We start from the raw sequence: 9,664 nt of genomic DNA on the forward strand, positions 1-9,664 counted from the left end.
GCAACACGTTGGACAATTTCCCAAGTAGTTTTCAACACGTGGTGGGTGAGGATTGTGGCCAAAAGCATTATACCTCAGAAGAAATTTCAGTAGGACTGTCATTATAGCCGATCAGGACTGGTGGAATGATAGGTATTCCTTTATCATTAATCAGAGGATTCAGGTTCAAATTCTGAATATGAAGTTGCCTTTATTAGGGAGCGTTTTACTCTTAATGTAGGACTATCAAGGTGCCAATATAAATTTAATTGAGCTCAATGAGAATACCGACAGAGGGTGAGAAACAAAAAAAGTACCACGTCATTATGACGTTGCAGCAACATGTCATTGCGGATTTGGACAAAATCAAAAGTAAGGTCATTATGTCATAGTGCTGAATTTAACATCTAATGTTACAATACTTTAGGATTTTGACTCTTTTTAATTAGATCGTCTATAAATATATTCATCCTCTTCCTCTTGCAAATATCATACGAATCTTTTCTGTTCCTATTTGAGAGAAACCCAATAAGACTAAACAAAACAAAACAAAAAAAAATGTGTTCCATTGGTGCTGAAAATTTAGACAAGCCTCATGCAGTTTGCATACCATATCCTGCCCAAGGCCACATTAGCCCAATGTTAAAGTTGGCCAAAATCCTGTATCACAAAGGATTTCATATCACCTTTGTCAACACTGAACACAACCATAGGCGTCTCCTTAAGTCTCGAGGCCCCGATGCCCTCAAGGGCTTGCCATCTTTTCGATTCGAGACCATTCCTGATGGCCTCCCACCATGTGACCTGATACTACCCAAGACATTCCTTCCCTATCTAAATCCACTTCTACTACTTGTTTAGGTCCTTTCAAAGAGTTGCTTACAAAGCTCAATAATACTTCTTCACCTAACGTGCCACCTGTCTCGTGCATCGTTTCTGATGGTGCAATGAGCTTCACTCTCTTTGCTGCTCAAGATTTCGGCATCCCTGAAGTTCTCTTTCGGACCCCAAGTGCTTGTGGTTTATTAGCTTACAAGCATTACCGCCATCTTGTTGAGAAAGGATACACACCACTTAAAGGTATATATATATAATATTTTTTTCATGTTTTAAATTGGTCGTGGCCTATATCATTAACTCTTTTGAGGTATCTTTGGGCCTTAACGTCGTTAATCTTCTTTGGAATCAAACTGCAGATGAAAGTTACTTGACAAATGGGTACTTGGAGACAACTTTGGACTGGATACCAGGCATGAAAGGAATACGTTTGAGGGATCTTCCAAGTTTCATTAGAACTACTAATCCAGAAGAATACATGGTCAAATTCGTCATCCAAGAAACAGAGAGATCGAAAAATGCTTCTGCTATCGTTGTCAATACATTTGAGCCATTAGAGAGAGAAGTTCTTGAATCACTTCAAACACTTCTTCCTCCTATCTACGCCGTTGGGCCATTGCATTTGCTCGTGAAACATGTTGAGGACAAAAATTTGGAGGACTTGGGATCGAATCTGTGGAAAGAAGAAACCAAGTGTCTAGAGTGGCTAGATTCCAAGAAACTAAATTCTGTTGTGTATGTCAATTTTGGAAGTATCACTCTCATGACACCGAATCAACTTATAGAATTCGCCTGGGGACTTGCCAATAGCCAGCTGGAGTTTTTGTGGATAATTAGGCCTGATATTGTATCAGGCGAAAAAGCTGTTTTTCCACCTGCATTCCTGGAAGAAACTAAAGAAAGAGGGATGCTGGCAAGTTGGTGCCTGCAAGAACAAGTCCTTGGCCACCCTGCTATTGGAGGGTTCTTGACTCATAGTGGATGGAATTCGACACTCGAAAGCATTAGCAGTGGGGTGCCAATGATTTGCTGGCCGTTCTTTGCAGAACAACAAACAAATTGTTGGTTTTGTTGCAGGCGATGGGGAATAGGAATGGAGATTGACAATAATGTGAAGAGGGACGAAGTTGAAAACCTTGTGAGAGAATTGATGACGGGGGTGAAAGGCAAAGAGATGAAGAAAAAAGCACTGGAATGGAAGAAATTAGCTGTGGAAGCTGTGGAAAAACCAACAGGATCATCTTATGTGAACATAGACAAATTGATCAATGAAATTCTACTCTCCCCCAAAATCACTAGGCAATAGTAGTGCTAATCAATAGTTGGTTCATTTTCCTTCTTTCGTTATGTTGTACGATAAATAAAATAAAAATGCTCTCTTGCATCCTCAAGAAGTCTAATACTAAGTTTGCTTTTGATACCATTTGGTCGAAATTCATAGTGATAATGCACACTTTCATTATTATTATTGACTTGTGAGTAATATCCACTTGCTTATTTTTATTGAACTATCCTTCATTCTTTCTACCGATTTTTCATTGACAAGCAACTTACTGCACGTAGCTTCCATAAATAGCAACGTCGTGCCTATTTTTGTCAGTTTTCTACACTATGAGTAGGCTCAAGAAAGTTGAGTCAGCAATTTGACTTCATTTGTGTGGTGTACTAATCATCATAATTCTAAAAGTGGAAAGCCTCATAATTGAAAGTTGATTTACTGCCCATAGTTAAAAATTGGTTTACAAAAATATCCTTCAAATAGTTTAAGGACAAAATTACCCCTCATCCACACAAAAAAGAATCTACACATTTACACAAACAAGTTGAATGTTATCAGAAGATATAAATTACCCACGTTGTCTTATTTAATTTTATAATATTGAATGCTAATAAAAGCCGCATCAACCAACTACGAAGCTTTTATTGTATTATGATTATGAGGCTGTCCGTTTCTTTTCCAGTTTTTTGCTTCTTTGATCCTTAGGATGTACTCCCTCCGGATTAAAAAAAGAGTCCACTTAGTTTTTTTTTTTGCATAAAAAAAAGAGTCCACTTAGCAAATCAAGAAAGAATTAACCTTATTTTCTCATATTTGCCCCTATTAAGTGTTAAATGATCAAATTCCAATGCCTATTTAATTAGGAGTAGTTTAGTCAAATTATCTATTTTCGCCTAGAAATTAGTATTTTCTTAAGGAGTGTGTAAATAGCTAAGTAGACTCTTTTTTTTATCCGGAGAGAGTACGCTTTTCTTAATATTTTTTTTAGCTTTCTTTTATCTTCTATCAGTTAAAACCTTTTCCTATTCTTTAATAGATCTATAAAACGCTGAACTTCGGGTCACTAGCTTCATCCTTTGGTCCTTTGTCACTCATTATGTGCTTCTTTCCTTAAATACTCAGTGCCTTAGCTTGGTGTACTGTCAGCACTTTTTGCAACAAAGTTATACTCCCTCCGGATAAAAAAAAAGTGTAAAAAGTATCCACTTAGCCTTTTGTTCTAGGGTAAAAAAAGTGTCCACTCATCAAATCAAGAAAGAATTAAACTTATTTTTCCAGATTGCCCCTATTAGATGTTATATGATCAAATCTCAATACTTATTTAATTAGGGGTAGTTTAGTCAAATTACATATTTTTGTCTAGGAGTTAGTATTTTCTTAAGGGGTGTACAAATGACTAAGTGGACTTTTTTTTTTATGCGGAGGGAGTACTATTTTTATGTTAGTTTTTTCACTTTCGTTGTCTATCAAAATTTCATCTTAATTCTTCCGTTTATAATTTTTTGGAGAGAAAAGACATCATTTCCCCTCTGAACTTGGCACGAAAACTCACTTTAGCAACTAAACTTAACTTCTAATTATATACCCCCTTAAAGAACATAGGTTTCAATTATTTTTCACCCTGAAAAAATAATACCACTCTCACAATGTGAGGTGTATTACACTCGCGCCACGTCATTGCCACATCGTTGCCACGTCATTGCCATGTCAAAAATTACCAACCCTTCATTTTTTGTTTTTCTTTTATTATTTTTTCTCTTTCTTCTTCTTTCTCCTCATCCTCACCACACTTGTAGCAATCACCACCACCACCGCCGCCGCCACCACCACGACCTCCACCACCACCATAACCACCTCCTCCTTAAATCAACCCAACTGAAAAATCCCATCTTTGTCATCTTCATCTTCCTCCTTATCCTTGTCATTCAAACCTCCTTTATCATCAACAAAAAATCTCATCTTCAATTTTTTTGTTGATACCAATCCGAATTTCAGTCCAAATATGCAAAATGTCAACACTGCCTCTTTAAAAAGATGGAATCAAACTTTGAACGGAGGTGGGGAAGTTTTGTGGGTTGTCCAGAAGAAGATGAAGCAAGCCAATATTTGTGGGTTTTCTTAATTTGGTGATTTGAATGAGAAGAAGAAGCAAAATTGGAAGAAGATGGTCTCCTGGAAATTATTTTCGCTTCGGTGGTGGGGAAGGTTGGCGGCGGTGGCGGCGGTGGTGGTGGTTATGGAGGGCGGGGGGGTGGGTATATTGGTGGTCGAGACGTCGTGGGTATGGTAGTGGTGGTGGGTGGCAATGCGTGTGTGTGAGGGGGGGGGGTTCTTCGGGTTGATTTAAGTGGGTGGGGGAAGAGAGGGGGGTGCATTTTTATTTTTATTTTATTTTTTAATTGTAATAATATATATATATATATATATATATATATATATATATATATATATATATATATATATATATATATATATATATATATACGGTCCACCTTTTTGTGTTCTTTACTCTCTTAATTTTTTTTTTTTTTGCCACGTCAGCATTTGGGGTTGTATTTAATTAAGATGAAAGTTGTTTAGGGGGTATTTAAACGCTCATAAAGTTTAGTTGTTAAAGTGAGTTTTCGTGCCAATTTCGGAGAGGGGGGGCAATGATGTCTTTTCTCTTTTTTGGAAGTTAATATTACTTTACATAATCTTTAGACAAAGCTATACTACTTGACTGCTTGCTACTGCTTTCTTCTCTTATCATCTTTTAATTTACAATGTCTTCATGTTGATTGACTAGCTATACCATTTTCACAAACCCCTACAATTACTCCACATCAAACGTAGGATCGTGTCCCAACAATCTAATCTGGTGTTTCATGCTAGCACAAAATACAATGATGTTGATTTATTATTGTGCTATATTTCATAATACGACTATATATATGCAATTCATCTAATATGTTCTATTAAATTCACAGATGAAAGGACTCATGACTTTGAATCTGATAAAGGGCGCATATAAATGCAATTATGACTTATATACATCAAATTAATTTTCTTATGTTAGCAATTATTAATTATCTCTATAAAAAACTACTACTCTTTTGCAAGTATACGCCACAAATTTTACAATGATCTACTAGCCATCCTAATAAAGATATATGTCAATCAAACTTTTGTACAACTTCTACAATATACTATTTTCATTCGATAATGACTTCTTAATATGTATGAGGCCATCAGAAGGAGGCGGCTACAATTTGTTAAAGACAAGGCATAAACTTTAAGACGTGAAGTATTTGTAACCATAGACGATGTTGCTCACATTCACGTTTAAACTATGTGTTGTTGAAATATCATAAGCAAGAAAACTATTACACTAACTATTTGATATACCGTAAAAACCACATCATAAAAGGATATACAGTTTATTGACCGTGTATAACTACATACTATAGTGCTAAGAAGCGTTTCTTTCTCTTGAAAATGAAGAATATCCCTTCAACTCCATCCGATAGCAATTGTTGGTAAGATTGCTTTTTGCAACAATAATAAATAGCGATTGTATGAGCTCACCATTCGTGAATTTGAGCATTCATTCTACCCTTTTAAATTTTGTGTAACTCATCAGACTTATTGTAATATTATTGCTAATATCTTGATGGATAACACGTGCAACGCACGTGTTCGAGAACTAATACTATTCTAAAAATGGGAAGCCCCACAGTTGAAAGTTGATTTACGAAAATACCCTTCAAATAGTTCAAGGACAAAATTACCCCTCATCCACACAAAAAGAATCTACACATTTACACAAACAAATTGAATATTATCAGAAAACTATAAGGGCTTGTTTGGAAAGCCACAATCCGTGCACTGAATTGGGTGTAATAGGGTGTAATTACGCGATTTTCCGTTTGTTTGACGTAATTCATACAGTTAGGTGGGAATTGGGTCGGGGGGAGGGGCCGAGAATTGGGTGTAATTACACCCCGTAATTACATGGTTACTTTTTAGTTTATTTCTTTTTTATTTTTTTAATTTCTTTTTTATTTCTATTATTTAATATTTATTTTATTTTATTTTAATTTATTTTCTTTTCTAAATTATTTTTATTTATATTTTCATTTCTTATTTATTTTTTCTTTTTCAAATATATTTTTATTTTTATATTATTTATATTTCATTTCCTTTCTTTTTCATTCCCTATGTTTCATGTCATTGCTCGTATTTTTTTTATTTTATTCATTTAGCATATAACCGTGTTATTATTCTAATTTTTGAAGCGCATCTCTTAATATTAGAAAAAATGAGTCATTAACAAACTTGGCATATAATGAGTGACGTTATTAAAGTACAATTTCGTTGTGAATGAGGTTATATACTTATATTTTCCCTTTCTTTTGAATTATAAGAGTATTTACTTATGTTACGTTGAAACTTACTTATGTAATGTTGGAATTCGACATAAGAGTATTATGTTAAATTTTCTTCTTTTGGATTTTGAATTTAGGTTATATTTTTTATTTTAATTTATTTGTTTTAGTACTATTGACTTGTTAATTCACATTGCATGCTGTTTATTTTTCACTTAGTTGATAGAATTTCTATCAAATATTTGAATAATGTTATGGCATTATATTTATAAATATTCCTTTTGTGTCAAACATTCAATCCCATGACGTTCTCACAAGAAAAAAAAAGTATGCTTTTAAGTTTTATAATCAATTAAAATTAAAATATTATTAATTTGAATTTATATATCAATTATTTTTTACAATATTAGTTACAAATATATGATTATTTAATTAACATATTTTCAAGAAGCAGTGTGTTATTAAATAACTAATTTAATATCTTTTATAAAGGCACATATTTTTTAAATATTAAATTTTAATTTTTTATAATTAAATTTTATTTTTAAATTAAACTAACTGTGTAATTACACTTGTGTAACCAAACAGCACGCTTGTAATTACAATTATGATAAACAAATAGGTCGTTGTAATTACAACACTGTGTAATTACTAGGCCGTGTAATTACTAGGATAGTAATTACACCAATTCCAATTACCAGGTGGCTTTCCAAACAGACCCTAAATTACCTACGTTGTCTTATTTAATTTTATAATATTGAATGCTAATAAAAGCCGCATCAACCAACTGCCACGCTTTTTTATTGTATTATGACTGTGGGGCTGTCCGTTTCTTTTCCAATTTTTTTGCTTCTTTGATCCTTAGGTTGTACTCCCTCTGTTCAATTTTACTTGTTCAGTATTGTAAAAATAAATTTTCATTTTTACTTTTCACTTTTAGCATATCAAGGGGAGACAATTTATTTTTTTCTGGTTTACCCATAGTAATAATTATTCACTTCAAATCATTTTTCAAATCCAATAAAAATATACATCAATTAATATGGGTATATTGGTAAATTATGTATTTCATTTATTATTTCTTAAATAGCGTGAAAAGTCCAAAGTGGACAAGTAAAAGCGAACGGAGGGAGTACGTGTTTCTTAATCTTTTTTTTAGCTTTCTTTTATCTTCTATTAGTTAAAAACCTTTTAAAATTCTTTATTAGACCTATAAAACGCTTAGAAATTCAAGTCACTACGTTCATCCTTTGGTCCTTTATGCCTTATTATGCGCTTCTTTCCTTAAATTCAAGCTAGTGACTTGAGGTTCTAACCGTGTTTGGTGCATGGTATAGGCTGGAATATCTCCGCACTAATTTTTTGTACCATGTTTGGGAGGAGGTATAAATTTATCCCGAGATAAATTTATACCTCCTACCAAACACGGTACAAAATGAAGCCTTATCCTAAGGGTGGAATATCCACCTTATCCCACTTATCCTGTGATTATTTTATCCCATCTCCCAGGTGATATAAAATAATCCCAAGAAGTGGAATAAATTAATTCCGAAATTATAATCCCGGGATAATTTTGGCTAACTACCAAATGACCACTCAGTGCCTTAGCTTATTGTACTTTCAGCACGTTTTTCAACAAAGGTATACTATTTTTATGTTAGTTTTTTCACTTTCATTGTCTATCAAAATTTCATATTAATTCTTCCATTTCTAATTTTTTGGAAGTTAATATTACTTTACATAATCTTTCGACAAAGCTATACTACTTGACTGCTTGCTACTGCTTTCTTCTCTTACCATCTTCTCTTTTTTTTTTTAAGTTGATTGACTAGCTATACCAATTTCACAAACCCCTACAATTAATCCACATCCATAATTGAAAGTTGATTTACGAAATACCCTTCAAATAGTTCAAGGACAAAATTACCCCTCATCCACACAAAGGAATCTACACATTTACACAAACAAATTGAATGTTATCAGAAGATATAAATTACCCACGTTGTCTTATTTATTTATAATATTGAATGCTAATAAAAGCCGCATCAACCAACTACCAAGCTTTTGTTGTATTATGACTATGAGGCTGTCCGTTTCTTTTCCAATTTTTTGCATCTTTGATCCTTAGGTTGTACGTTTTTCTGAATATTATTTTAGCTTTCTTTTATCTTCTATTAGTTAAAAACCTTTTCATATTCTTTATTAGATCTATAAAACGCTTAGAACTTCAAGTCACTAGCTTCATCCTTTGGTCCTTTGTCACTTATTATGTGCTTCTTTCCTTGATACTTAGTGACTTAGCTGTTAGATATTTTGTAATATTTTGAGGTCTTAAAATGAATAGATACATTCGTTTGAAAAGTGACATGAAACAAATTCGAAAGAACCTCCTCAAATCACTATAAATATAGTGACACTTCAAGATATATAGAAAAATACGCAGGGTATAACACGAGTTTTGGCGTATCCTAAAGAGATATTATACGTGCACATATTAGGGTAAATACAAGCAATTCCCTTCGTGATATAACAAATCCGTGTTATCTCGCAGTATTTTTCTATATCTTTACTTCGCAGTGTCCTTATATTCGTAGGATTTGAGAGATTGTTTAACGAATAATGTTCCTTCACGAATGGATGATCTGTGTCTGTTCATTTTAAGACCTCCAAATATTACAAAGTATCTAACAATCCCCCACTAATTTGTAATATTTTTCATAATATTATGCATAGCGGAGAGTATCTTATACTCCATCCATTTCAATTTATGTGAACCTTTTCGGAGTACGAGGATCAAACTTTATAACTGACCTTAAATTTTAACATAGATTTTTCAAGTTTGTAAAAATAAAATTTATATATTTAGAAACTACATAAAAAGTACTATAAGTCATGTTATGATTCAAATAATTTAGAAAAAATGTAAGGAAAATGTGGTCAAAGAACCACCTCGAAAACTCCCCAAATAGCACAGGTTCACATAAATTGAAACAGAGAGAATGAGCCCAAGACTTTGTAACCCTAAAATAAATTCTGGAACTAAAAATAACCCAGTATTAAAAAAAAAAAAGAACCTAAATATTTTTACCGATTTTTCGAAAAACGTTTAGTTTTTCCTGTTTTACCCATAAACCGTCGAAATAAAAAATATAGGGGGGCCCCTTACCGGCCCCCCCAACGAAATAAAAAAAAAATCAGCCTT

At 33.2% G+C, this 9,664-nt stretch overlaps 1 pseudogene; it reads left to right on the forward strand.

The window, feature by feature from the left end:
* Window positions 1–483: 483 nt before the first annotated feature.
* On the forward strand, window positions 484–2,281 carry LOC132033710 (7-deoxyloganetin glucosyltransferase-like; annotated as a pseudogene).
* Window positions 2,282–9,664: the final 7,383 nt, after the last annotated feature.

The sequence above is a fragment of the Lycium ferocissimum genome, chromosome 10 (genome assembly GCF_029784015.1).
Source record: "Lycium ferocissimum isolate CSIRO_LF1 chromosome 10, AGI_CSIRO_Lferr_CH_V1, whole genome shotgun sequence".
NCBI lineage: Eukaryota > Viridiplantae > Streptophyta > Magnoliopsida > Solanales > Solanaceae > Lycium > Lycium ferocissimum.